The following is a 14,061-nucleotide window of genomic DNA, read 5'->3' on the forward strand; positions in this document are numbered from 1 at the left end:
TTTGCAGAGCAGGGACAAGAAGTTAGTTTTAGTCAGAATAACTGGGCTAAAAAATCCAGGTTTTGAAGAACAGAAACAAAAATTAAAATCAAACTTGTCCTCTTCCAGGGTTTCAAGAAATGGTAGCATTTGAATGGCTTCTGCTTGTAAAAGAAAGAGCAGGTGGTTTAGAGAAGGCTCTAAGCATGCAAGCCTACACACAGTGGGGGACAGAATACATTCCACACACCTGCTTCCTTGCCCCATCTCTGGACCCATTAGATGTCCAGTGCACTTGATAAAATATTTGCATAGGACCTATGCAACAGAATTGTTCCTTGGGAATTATTTTCATTAATGACCACATAATCCAGTATCTTAAGAATTTCATTCACCACTGTTGTCCTGGCGAGTGCCACAAGTCCAGATCCACCTCCACAGCCTGGAGCTGCAAGTGGGAGGATGACCACAGCACCACTCCCAAATGTTTTTGAATTAAGTGTGTGATTTGGCTATGTGGTCCATCACTCTGTTCTGGCTCCAGGGGGTGGGATGTAACAGAGATGCCTTGGTACCATACTCCCTAGGTGCCCCAAGTAGCCAACAAACACAAAGCCAAGGCAAACCCAGCTTTCCCTTCCTGCTTCTGAGCTTGGAGTTGAAGGTGGCAGCAGGGAAATATCATTGACATCACATTGTGTTTCACAGGTGCACCATCAAGGAGAACATGTCCACTGCTTAGTGGTCCACAAAGTTTGGCTTGCTCTTCACTTTTAATTTCACTCAATCAACCTTAATAATGGTATAGTATAGTATAATATAGTATAGTATAGTATAGTATAGTATAGTATAGTATAGTATAGTATAGTATACACATGAATATTCAAGTTGCAATATATAGGTGGCTATTGTGAAGTTTGGGGAAAGACAAATAGAGAGGAATGAATTTGCTCAGTGTCCCACAAAAAGCTCAATAATTTTTGTCCTGCTGTAATGGTTCTAGGGGTTGCTTGTGCGTAAACCGGCGCCACACCTGACTGGGTTGCCTGAGTGAACTCTTTCTGTCCGGACAGCCACTCACCCGTGGCTGTCTCAATCGCTGGCAGAATCCCGTCAGTGGGCGTTTCTTGAACTTCTTCCAGCAAAGAAGTTCTTTGACGCCTAGTCTCCGCCTACTCTCCCTGCGCGGAAGCCTTCTGCGCAAGGAGGGTGTGGGCAGCGGAGGACCCTTACTCTCCCCGCTGGTCCCCAGCAAGGAGTCATGGGACCGCCTCGTCGATTCCCCCATCTGCCCCCCTTCTCCACTGGTGCTACGCTGATTCCCTTCCCCAGAAGATGGGCTGCCTCTCCCCATCCCGGGGCGCTCTCTGCAGTCCCTCTGGAGCCCGCTCTCTCCCTCCGGCCCTGATGGCAGTTCCCTGACATCCGGTATTGCACTGCACCAACAGTCCATCTAGCCCAGTATTATCAGACACAGGTTTTCCCCATCCCTACTTCCAGGGATCTCAACACTACAGCTCTCTTTTAATCTATTCAAAATTCAGAATAGCATTGCCCGCTAGGTTTAATAAAGCATAAATATTCTTCTCATTTTAAAGCTCATAACCAGTGACAGATCAGAGAAGATGATCACTGTACGATAGGTGCCCCCAAGGGAGCTAATCAGCAATACTAGACACTGTGTGCAATATACACTTTCGGAAAACCACATTCTCATCTCAGTTAGAAGTCACAAGCCAATTAGTGTCAGCAGGGAGAAAAAGCAAAATGTATGCAAGGCTGTTAAAAAGAATGTTAACGCCATTAAAAAACAACAACCCAAATACTGCATTTAACAAAATGTTCTGTGTTTCTCGCCAATTTTAATTGCTTTGCAGCCATATGCAAGTTTCCTTCTGAAATGCAAGCTTACAAAGTTTCTAGCCCTCACAGCTAGGGAAAACTGGGCAAGCAGGACGGCGGTCTGAAAAAGTAATCAGAGGATAAGAAGAAGATCTATACTGTATAGTATAAGTTCCAGTCAGGTCTCTTCATTAGACCTCACATGCACTTTTGAGGCCTTAGGCCAGAGCTTTCTAAACTTTTCATGTTGGTGACACTTTTTAGACATGCATCATGTTGCAACACAGTAATTCAGTTTAACTAGCAAACCGGAGGTTAAACTAACCCCTTTCCAGCCCTGGGAGGAGTGTGGTGATCATCCGTGTGACACATTTACACTCTGCAGCTGGCACACTAACAGGTCGTGACAGACAGTTTGGAAAGCTCTGCCTTGTGCACTTCCAGACTGTTATTTTGTGGACAGAATTTAGCTGCATACCAGCAAATTCAAGCTGTGCATTTAAAGGGCATTTGATGATCTTGCCCAAGAAACTTGCTTCCAAAAACAGCCTCTGGACTTTTTGAGATAAGGAAAGTGATGGGAAAATGTGCTGGAAACTGTGGGGTAACAATGCAATGTCTTTAAACTTCTCCGCAAATCAGGATGAACGCTCAATAAGCAGGTAATCTGGAAGTGACCTTCATACGGCAAGATATGCACAATTTATTTTATTGGGAGTGCTGAAAATAGTGTGTTTGTGTCTTCCCAGGTTTCTGGTTCTAACCTTGTGTAGAGGTTCTAACCTCTACCTATTTCTGCCAGGCAAAATAGCCTCTCCCCAAACAATACAAGGGTGAAGTAGCTGAAAAAGAGCACAACTTTGTGGATTATCCTGCCCTGCTCTTATGCCAGTTGCACTACCATTCTGCCTGCTAGAAAAACACAACTCCACCAACTCCAAAGCAAATGGGGTAGGCTCAGGGTAGGAAAATGTTTTAGCTTTCATAGCTGACCGAGATGGCACAAAGCTGGAGTAGCTGCAAATGAGACAACATGACTCTCAAACAAAGGAAACAGAATCTGTGACCCAAGTGAAGACAGGTGATCATGCACAGGTGCATAGCCTTTTGATTTATGGTGGAGTATTTTCAAAGAAAAGGCAGGGGAGGGGGGGAAAGCAGGATAACAGGCAAGGAAAGCAAACAACACATCATCTGCTGTATCCTGTTCAACCACCACAACGGTCAAGCCTTTCAAGATTTACATGTGGCGTTTCCGTGAAGCAATCCAAGTTTTAATATCTTTTTCAGTATTGGTCAGTTTCAAGTGGAGCAAGTCAAACCTGCACCCAAACTCCATTGTGCAGGTACCACAAATGAGAATTAACTGCACATTCACATGAAATGGGGCAGCAGCATAGAGGCACTGATATAATGTATTTGTAGAAGGCAGCAGCAACAACAGAAACCAACTGCAGGAGAGCTAATTCAGCTATGATGTGGACATCCAACACTTGCAATTCACAGATCTCAACCTTCAGCACAGCAGTTCATGTGTCTGAGTGGGCGGCAGTGGGCAAGACAGATTGTCGCTGCTGGTTAAGTTGCCCAGAGCTGTCTTTCCCAGGACTGCTTCACTGCCGCCTTCACTCACCTTGACATTTTTTTCCAGCATCACTAGGTAAAAGATTGCCCACAGTGCTTGCATTATTAATCTGAATTACATTTCTGAAGATGATGAAATTTTGTACCAGCATAATTTCTTTGATGGTGCTCAAGCTAATATTTCATCGTACTAATTCCAACCAAGGGGGAAAGCCTGAAAGCAATCACTCCATCTAAGTCACTGCCTGATCCCCATCAGAAACCCACGCCGCTACCACCACACAACTAATCCCCCCCCAGCTATTATATGCATAGCCTTGCCTCCTGTCATCAGCCTCTGCCCCAGGCATGAGATCTAAAATGACAGATGCCAAGATTTTATTCATCCTTTCACCTAGGACAACTTATTATCTCCTTGGGTGCAGCAGATTCTTCTGTGGTCTTGAGGAGACACCTTTCCTAGAGAACACCTGCTCTGAAAACCAGCAGCTCCAAATGCATAATGCAATTAAACCTAAATTATATAAGAAGACAAACAGGCTCAAGATCCCTAGTGCTATTTACATCTCTCTCAGTAAAGCACTGCATCAGTCAGCCAACAAAACTCGGATTGATTGACATAAGTGATAACACAAGTATGCTACCCACTTTTTTTTTTTTTTTGGCTAAAACGTATTAAGGATCAGTTATCTAAACTCAAGTCACATGGATGTAGCACCAATTAGAAAGGCAAGACCTTCAAGGCACTATGTACCGTATTTTTCTCTCTATAACACTCACATTTTTTCTCCTAAAAAGTAAGGGGAAATGTCTGTGCGTGTTATTGAGCGAATGTGTGGTCCCTGGAGCCGACTGGCCCGAGTGCAGAGGCAAAAATCAGGCAAAAATCAGATTGCGAGGAGGAGGGAAAGCTGTAGAGAGGAAGCTGCTGCTTTCCTGCATTCTGCCTCAGGGTCTTACTGCCCACACACAACAAAGAGCAGGGAAATCCCCTGCCCTCCTGGCAAGCAGAGGGGAAAGGAAAGGATCGCACCTCCTCCTCGGCAGCCGGAAAACATGCAGGTGGGAGAGAGAGAGGGGGGCAGCTGGCTTGGGTGGGTGGGTGGAAACTTTTGCCTTCCTTTCCTCCCTCCCGTTAAACCCCTCTCCTGCATTGTTAGCCAGCTGCACACCCATCTCGTGCTCTTTGTCCCTTCTGTGTTTTTCCTTCCCTCCCCACTTAAAACATTGTTACAAAGCACAGATCCACATGGATCCTCAGGATCTTTGCATTGGGTCACCCCAAATTCACCATCAGATCACATAGCATGTCCATGGCTACAGCCTGCACCAAAAAAATCACGCACCCACTGTTGCCTGGGGCTACAATGGTGCAAAAACGTGGTTACAAAGCACAGATCCACATGGATTCTCAGGATTTTTGCATTGGGCTACCCCAAACTCACCGTCAAATCACATGTCTGTGGCCGCAGCATGAAGCACAAAAATGATACATCCACTGTTTCATTCAGAATTTTTTTTTTCTTGTTTTCCTCCTCTAAAAACTATGTGTGTGTTATGGTCAGGTGCGTGTTATAGAGCGAAAAATACGGTAATTAACATTGCTGATAACCATTCAAATCAAAGTAGTATGCAGCTACTTCTTACAATGCCCACCTGAAATTTATTAGCTGTAATTAGGGATGCTAGAGGATTCTAACGAAAACACAAACAGAAGCGAAAATTGCTGGCATTTGCTAATTCATCCTATGCCTGAAATGGAAATTGATCAAGCAAATACCAAATGGAAATTGCTGCTGTTGTTTTCAGTCCACAAACAATATGTAATTCATGACTCCCCTGTTTCCAATTGAATCATATTTCCTTTGCATTGAAAAGAATGCTACGGAAACAATTGCATCATTAATTGCATTAAATTTGTAACTTACATAAATGACATAAATAATAACAAAGTACATTAAATAGAGGACAGTGAGACAAAAAAGGTAGCATTTGGGGGGAAACAAACTGCAGCAGAACAGAAACAGCACTGATTGTGACAAAGGCCAGTCGGATTGGAAACTGTTGCATTCTTACACCCACAGCTTATTTCCCACAGTCCACCACTCTATTTAAAACACAGTCACAGAGACCATTACTGCCAATAGGCTTACAGCCACATTGGTGTACTCTAAGTTAAGTCCATCATTGCCTACTCAAACAGTCCACTCTTCAAATGCTCCCCAATATTGGGGGGGGGGGTTAATAAATGTTGGCTGATCTGGCCAGGTTGCTAGGGATTACAACTAGACAATGCATGTGAACTGAACACTTGAAAGCACTCTACAAAGGCTAAGTAGCATTGCATTATTATGATGATTAAGATTAATCACGGGGCTAAATCCAACTCTCAGTAAAAATAAAAATGCATTTCCATGTACCTGCCTTACGGCTCAACCTTCTTTTTCCATGTTAAAGAACAGAGAAGCAGAAGAAGAGTAAATGTGTTCCATGTTTAAAAACAAGACTGAGTTCCACAACTGCTTCAGTATTTACCAGAATTACTGTTAATCAGGATAAGACAATGGGCCAAGTCTTCACAGCAAGCCCCAACTCTGTTCACTGCCTCAGAACCCTGTTGAACTCAAGTGCCATTTCCATGCAGCACTTTAAGCTGAGGTTGTTCATCCTTGCTGGAGGTGCAATTCAAGCATACAACAGTTTTCCAGCATAGCTAAAATCACTTCCAAATTAAACAGCCTAATCTCATACACGTTTCTACTGAGAAGCAGAGTCCTACTGAGTTTTATGGGACTTACTCCCAAGTTTAGGGGCTACAGGATAGCAGCCTAAACCTCAATTTCTTTCATTTTGCAGGGCCAGGCATAAGACAGGATTAGTTTTGTATTATACCTTGTGATCCTTTGCTTCTGTGAGAAAAGCTAAGTCAACAAGAGATGTCTGCCTTACCACTAACTTTTTTTATTTTATTTAAGGAGTATAATTCATTATGTTTACTAAATAGCAACCCTGCAAATTCTACTATTGAAGGAGCTAATTTACTATTAAACTGAGCCATGTGGCACCAAGACAATTAGCATGACTATAGAGTGGCAATGCTATATTAAAGACAAAACAGTAAAGAATATCTGAATAAACCTTTGCATATGCTTTCTTCCATAAGTAACAGGTGTTTTATTATTTCTAATTAAACCTTTTACGCTTATACGATTTTTAAAATGATGAATTTTTACACATGACTCATTCTTCTCATCCAAACAGCTAAGCACTTATTTATAATTTCTTGAAGACAAACCCAGCCAACATGATGAAAATCAAATTATCGATCAAGAAAAAAAGTAATTAATGTACAAAATCTATATCCCATTTTCTGACTAAGCCTCGCAAATAATGGATTCAAGCTCACTCAGTAAATCTTCTTATTCACAAAGCAATTTTCAACCCAGAGGAAGCAAGGTTTCCTCTGCAATCCTAAGCACAGACCAAAAAGCAGGCAATGTCCAATGATCTCTACCTCTGTAAAATGGTGCAGAATTGAATTGGAAGCTGGAATCGTGCAAAAAAACCCCAAAAACCTTCATTAGCAATGTAACCACTTCAGACACTCTTGTGAACAATGGGCATGCTGTTAACAGTTAAATACAGATCAAAGAAGCAGAATTTATGTCTTTAAATTGCAGTCTTGAGTAGGCTTGAAAAGTTGCTGTAGCTAGCAAGTGCTATGAGTGTATGTCTGAGGAAAATTGAGCGAGCCGGAAAGAAAGAGAAGAGGAAAAATGAAAGACGTTTAATATACCATTGATTTCATGAAGAGTGAATGTATTGATGGTGCTGAGAATAGATGTGTGTCGATCTGAACTTTTTCTATGATTTATTACTGTAGGTCATGGCATGAGTAAAAAGGTTGGAATAACTTAATATGACAAGAGAACCTTCGTTATGAACTTTATTGACCCTGGTACTACCAGTCTGACCTCAAGATGTGTCCTGGAAGGCATTCAGAAGACAATTATCATATGTAAAGATCATCATATGTAAACCTAGCTCCCATTAAAATCTACTTAACATCTGAATGGATGTCATTATTCTTATTCTTATTTATTAAATTTATATACCACCCTTTATCTGCAGATCACAAGAAAATGTCAGGACCCAATGGCATTCTGGGTAAATTAGGAGAGTAACTACCACTGCTGTATTTCTCTTACTAATGGCAGCAATATTTTCTTTAATCAAAACAAAACAGCTCCAGCAGGCCTCCTGTGTCCCTGCATGCCAGATAATGGGCAATCTACAAAAGCATGCCATCATGAGGCTTACATTTGCTTGGCGCATGAAGGAGACTGAGGTGATAGTCTCCTGGACCATACTACTGCAGACTGCAGGTGGGGGTGAATGATTTCTGAAAGTCCTTCACATGCAACCATTTCCCTGCAAGGAGCAGCTCAGAACCTGCCTGGCCCACTTCCTTCTCTGTTAGTTCTCCATTTTTAGCAATGTGATGTTTGTTTTTTAAACATAGGGAGATGTTTTTAGAAAATTATTGTGGCACTTGTACTCTGAAGCAGGACACCCCAGAACTCCATTATAGTCTCACGATTCGGTCACCTCATTTCACATGTATAGTCCAGGCCTTAATGCTTCCTGCAAAGACAGAGCTGAATTGTGTCACGTTTTAATGATGGAAAACTACGCCAAGCACAAATCTGTTACAGTGGTACCTCGGGTTAAGAACTTAATTTGTTCTGGAGGTTCGTTCTTAACCTGAAACTGTTCTTAACCTGAGGCACCACTTTAGCTAATGGGGCCTCCTGCTGCTGCAGTGCCACAATTTCTGTTCTCATCCTGAAGCAAAGTTCTTAACCCGAGGTACTAATTCTGGGTTAGCGGAATCTGTAACATGAAGAGTCTGTAACCCGAGGTACCACTGTTTTTTCATTTTAAAATATCTAAGGATACTCCCCTGTAAAAATTTAGCCAATCCATCCCAAAATAACCCTTACAAGTTCATTGCTATTGATGCCCCCCATAAAATTCTCCTTCTCTCTCTCTCTCTCTCTCTCTCTCTCTCTCTCTCTCTCTCTCTGCAAATCACAGAAGGAAGAAGCAGGAGCTGCAGAAAAGCCACAAGGGACTTTCTTACTAAACCTGGCAAATAATACATTCCATTTCTTTAATCTTTGGTCAGGAAGAGGGAGGACCTTCATTCTCTCTATACAAGATTGATAACGATGGATTCTGGTCTGGGGAAGAATCTGCCCACTTGTCTCCCCAAGGAGCTGAAGAAGAAATGTATTAGTCTACATTTATTTATTTCTCTTAGTCACTTACTACAAAAGGCCTGGAAGCAACTATTTTAATATTGTGTTACCTACCTTGCATTTATTTATTTTATTTCTATAGTATCCTTCATAAGGATCACGAGGTGGTTTACAATATAAAAACCACAAAAATATGTAACATAGTAACAAACAAAAACAATAGTTTAAAAGGCCGTAAACTGTTTAATTAGCCAAAGGCCTGAGAGAAGAGGAATGTTTTTGCCTGGCGCCTAAATATATGTAAATGTTTAATAAAAAGTTACAAATGTTAACTATTTATAGTAGTTAAAAGTTAACTATAAAATATTAAAATAAGTAATGGCATCTGGACTTCTTACTAAATTGAAGGGCCTTCTTGATTTAAGGTGGTTCTAACAACACACGGTTGTTGGCACACGGGTGGCGCTGTGGGTTAAACCACAGAGCCTTGGACTTGCCGATCAGAAGGTCGGCGGTTTGAATCCCCGTGACGGGGTGAGCTCCCATTGCTTGGTCCCTGCTTCTGCCAACCTAGCAGTTCGAAAGCACGTCAAAGTGCAAGTAGATAAATAGGTACCGCTCCGGCGGGAAGGTAAACGGCGTTTCCGTGCGCTGCTCTGGTTCGCCAGAAGCGGCTTAGTCATGCTGGCCACATGACCTGGAAGCTGTACGCCGGCTCCCTCGGCCAATAAAGTGAGATGAGCGCCGCAACCCTAGAGTCGGTCACGACTGGACCTAATGGTCAGGGGCCCCTTTACCTTTACCTAACAACACACACACACACACACACACACACACAGTTTTCTAATAGAACAGAGCAGCCACTCCGAGTGGATGCCAACCGTGGCTGAGGGCAATGACTTTGGTATCAGGCTCATGCACTGCCCTGTGCAGATGCACCAGCCGTACGTTCTCTTTCAAAGGGCTGTGGAGTCGCCTCCTAACCAGATTTGCTACTTGTGTCGAGCCAGCATTGGTGTCGGGAGCAAGGGGGGAGAGAGCGGTTGCTACTGAGGAAGGGGCAGTGCTGCTCCCCGTGGAAGCTGACCACTGTAGTAGAAGAGGAGGAGGAGAGCGCCTGGTTTTTTCCCCAGAAAAAACTGTGTCGGTACTGCACATACCGCCAGAAAAAAGCACTGGTTAAAAGTGAGAGTGCATGGACCTACATTCAAACCCACACATAGCCAGGAAGCTCCCTAGATTACTTTGGGCTATTCACTATCTCTTTAATTTGCTACATAGCATTGTGAGTACTGTATAAAAAGTAAGATATGATGCACACCACCCTGAGCTACTTGGAGAAAAAGTGAAACCTGAACATGATGTAAGGTGATAGTTGCTTGTATGCTACTATTAACCTGGTCTATCAAGGGCTAAGATGATGATGTTGTTGTTGATGATGATGATAATTTATTTAAACCCCGCACATCTGGCTGGGCTTCCCCAGCCACTCTGGGCGGCTTCCAAAAAAATATTAAAATACTGTAATACATCAAACATTAAAAGCTTCCCTAAACAGGGCTGCCTTCACATGTCTTCTAAAAGTCTGGTAGTTGTTGTTCTCTTTGATATCTGGTGGGAGGGCGTTTCACAGGGAGGGCGCCACTACTAAGAAGGCCCTCTGCCTGGTTCCCTGTCTTCTCAGTCCATTTTCATTTACCTATGAAAACTCATCCCACTATGGTCCATACCTCCCCTGCTGTTACAAACTGATTACTGTTCAATCTCGCTTACATATTTTATAGAAAGATGGGGTATAAGGATCAAAGACTGTGGAGTGTGGAACTAGGCGAAACCTGAGTTCAAATCCCCATTCACTTACAAGGCTTACTGGGTAATCTTGGTCTAATAGCCAGCTCCGTACGTAAATACACAAGGGTTCTTGTGAGGATAAAGTGCAGATGTAGGTTTCTGTAAAATCCTTGGGGAAAGTGTAGGATAAAAATATAATTGTGAAATAAAATAAATACTGTGGCATTTGCAATCCTGATTTAATATACAGAGACAAAACACAATATTACAGGAGCATAAGCTGGAAAGCATTGTCTCTTAGCTGCAGGCTTCCCAAACCAGGTGCCTTCTAGATGTTCTGCACTACATTTCCCATCAGCTCCAGCCAGAATGGCCAATGGTCAGGGATTATGGGAGTTGTGGTTTAAAAAAAGTGGAGGGCACCAGGTCAGGGAAGGCTTCTTTACTATAAAGGAGACCTGACCACCTTGGTTATACCACAAGACAATTATAATGACAGAGAAAAGGGAGAGTTGCTAGGATCCATATTAGTTTCACTGTGGTTGAGATAGCGTTTTCCAACCAGTGAGCACACAAAGCCCTATCAAGAGGCGGAAAAGTTTCTCAATATACCAATCATATATTTGAGAAATATGTCAGACTTACTAAAATAAAGTCAATTCTGAACTATTAAGGCTGCAATCCTAAGCACACTTACAAGAAAATGAAGTCCTACTGAACTCACTGGAGCTCATCTGAAGTAAACACAAATGGAACTAGGCAGTAAGCATTTTTCTTTAAGCCATAAGAACAGGTGATTGGCTTAAATGGGCTTTCTAGGATGCAGGGGGTGTGGCGACTTCACCCATTTAAAGTAGTTCTGGGTCAATTGAGAATAGATCATTCAGACTCTTTCTGAGGAAGCAAGAATATACAGTTTCTAGGTAGAGTTGCATCGCTAAATTAAACAGTGCACAGCCATCACTACAAAATAACCCCAACTTTTAAATATGTTGTAATACAACCAAAGGGGAGGGGGATAATATGAACAAAGAAACCACCTTCTGCTTATGTGATTCTTGTTTTCCTCGTGTCACTTAAACCCACTTACAGAATATACAACAGATGATATAGATCCAGGAAGCAGAATAAGGGACACTATGCTGCCAGGCAGGTAATTTCATGGATACACGACATAAAACATATTCCTGCATCATACTCATAGCTCAGTACTTCTATAGACCTCAGAGTGCAAATTGCTTTACAGAGCTGTTCTTTTTATTCCGAATTAGGCACTTATCGCCTACCATAGGTTCCACACACACACACAGGCATCAGCAGCCGTCCATAAAATATGTCAAACAACAAGGGGGTGGGGTCAGGGTACCAAAATCACGAAAAAAGGGCTTTCTTAACTAAAAGAACCTTCCCCCCCCCGCCCACCTGCCACTTCTCTCCTTATAAATGTGATATAAAGAGAAAGCTTGAAGGGAAATCCCTTAATACATTAGAAGATGAAAAAACCTAGCCTGTCCCTGAATACGCAACGGGGAGGGACAGCGCCAGGGGGAGCAAACATGGTTGTTCAAGGCTTGACAAAGCTTGGGATTGAAACCACTTCCCGTGCTAGGACGTAAACAAGACAGAGAAATCTTCCTGAGCATGTGCAGAGTGGCTTGCGGTTCTCAACACCGAACAGCTCCTAAACACCCGGGGGGCGGGGCTTCCAGACGAGACTTCCAGCCCCGTTTGAGACTCGCCGCCAGCATCTGCTACCGTGAACACGGTGCCAGCCGGGAGCTCCCTCCCTCCCGCCGCTGTCTCCGTCCGTTTCTTGCCGCCCGAGCCTTACCTGGGCAGCAGCAGCAGCAGCCTCTGGGCTGAGGGGTCGGGGCTGAGGCGACTCCGCGTCGAGCGCGACCAAGACACACAGGCAGCAGCGGAGCAATAACAGACCAGCTCCGCTCTGCCAGGCAAGGGTGGGAAGCCAGGCCGCGGCGGCCTCGACCACGCCCCCGTCTCCAGGCCCCGCCTCCGACCCCGCCTTTCTGTCAGCGAGCGCGGCGCGATGGCATCACCAGGCCGTCACGCTCCGCCCCGCCCGCGCGCTTTGCCCCGCCCACTCCCTCCCTCCCTCTGGAAGAGTTTCCTCTTGTCGTGTTGGCGACGCTGCTGCGTTTCGATTCCGGCGCGGGCGCGTTGCTCTGCGTCGCGTTAAAGGCTGCCAAATTTGTTGTGGGCATGGGGTCTCATGGGCTTCATTGCAATGGGAGTAAGCCCCATTGAATACAAGAGGGCTTATTTCTGAGTAGACATGGCTAGGCTTGCGCGGTTAGCCATTATTTATGTATTTGTGTTATTTATTTATTTAGTGGGATTTGTAGACCGCTTGATTGTAGGGGTAAAAAACCCCAAAGCTGATTACAGACACACACACACACACACACACACACACACACACAAAAACAATAAAATCATCACTAATGACAACCATGACACACACATATATAAACAATAAAATCATCACTAATGACAACCATGATATAAAACGTACAGACAGTTAAAAGCACACTAAAGGACCCCTGACCATTAGGTCCAGTCGTGGCCGACTCTGGGGTTGTGGCGCTCATCTCGCTTTATTGGCCGAGGGAGCCAGTGTACAGCTTCCAGGTCATGTGGCCAGCATGACTAAGCTGCTTCTGGAGAACCAGTGCAGCGCACGGAACCGCCGTTTACCTTCCTGCCGGAGCGGTACCTATTTATCTACTTGCACTTTGACATGCTTTCGAACTGCTAGGTTGGCAGGAGCAGGGACTGAGCAACGGGAGCTCACCCTGTCGCGGGGATTCGAACCGCTGACCTTCTGATCAGCAAGCCCTAGGCTCTGTGGTTTAACCCACAGTGCCACCCACATCCCAAAAGCACAATAGAATAGACTTTTTAAAAAACCCACCTCATGCGAGCTTCCTAAACATCTGGCTAGGCATGTCTAAATAAGAATGTCTTCAGAGCAGGTGCGGAAAAGAATAGAGTGCCAGACTGTGATACCAATAGGCAAGGAGGGAACATGGTAAAAAGTTGTTATTAACTGAACTTACTAGTCACTATTTGTATAGCTCAAAAGCAAGTTTATAAAATATTCATTTAAAATGCCTCATAAAAGTATGCATACTTTTCAGCAAAAAATTTTCTGCTGAAATAAATAGAAATCAAACTAAAACAATAAAACAAAATTAATTAGGGGAGGTGTTAAGTATTATCCTAATGTGACAGGTAGGTAGATGATACATCCATATATATGGATATATATGCACCTGCCAACTTATCCATGCACCTGATGAAATAGATGGTTAGGCCACAAAAGGTTATGCCATAACAGATGTGATAGTGTTCAAGATTTATTGGTTTTGTCCTAAGGAATTTTGTAAACGTACGCTGTTATGTACTGAAGTTCTCACCCTGGCCACCAGGAGTATCGTGTATATAGTTTTCACTCAGGTCCACGTCAGTTATTTTAGGCGGGAAACCCTGGGTTGTTGTTGCTACAATGTTGACAGCCGGCTGCCTATAAAAGCAGGCCGGCTGAGCTGTTTGCTGTTCAGTTCTGTTTCAGCTTACAAATAAA

At 43.6% G+C, this 14,061-nt stretch overlaps 1 protein-coding gene across 1 annotated transcript in view; it reads right to left on the minus strand.

Annotated features, from left to right (window-relative positions):
• The window catches only part of MICU1 (mitochondrial calcium uptake 1), a 140,268-nt gene extending 127,805 nt beyond the window's left edge, over positions 1-12,463 (minus strand). The window contains exon 1 of the mRNA XM_053388573.1: positions 12,289-12,463. The gene's annotated coding sequence lies outside the window, so the exon portion shown is untranslated. The remainder of the gene's footprint in view (positions 1-12,288) is intronic.
• Between the last annotated feature and the right edge of the window lie 1,598 nt (positions 12,464-14,061).

The sequence above is a fragment of the Podarcis raffonei genome, chromosome 5 (genome assembly GCF_027172205.1).
Source record: "Podarcis raffonei isolate rPodRaf1 chromosome 5, rPodRaf1.pri, whole genome shotgun sequence".
Lineage (NCBI taxonomy): Eukaryota > Metazoa > Chordata > Lepidosauria > Squamata > Lacertidae > Podarcis > Podarcis raffonei.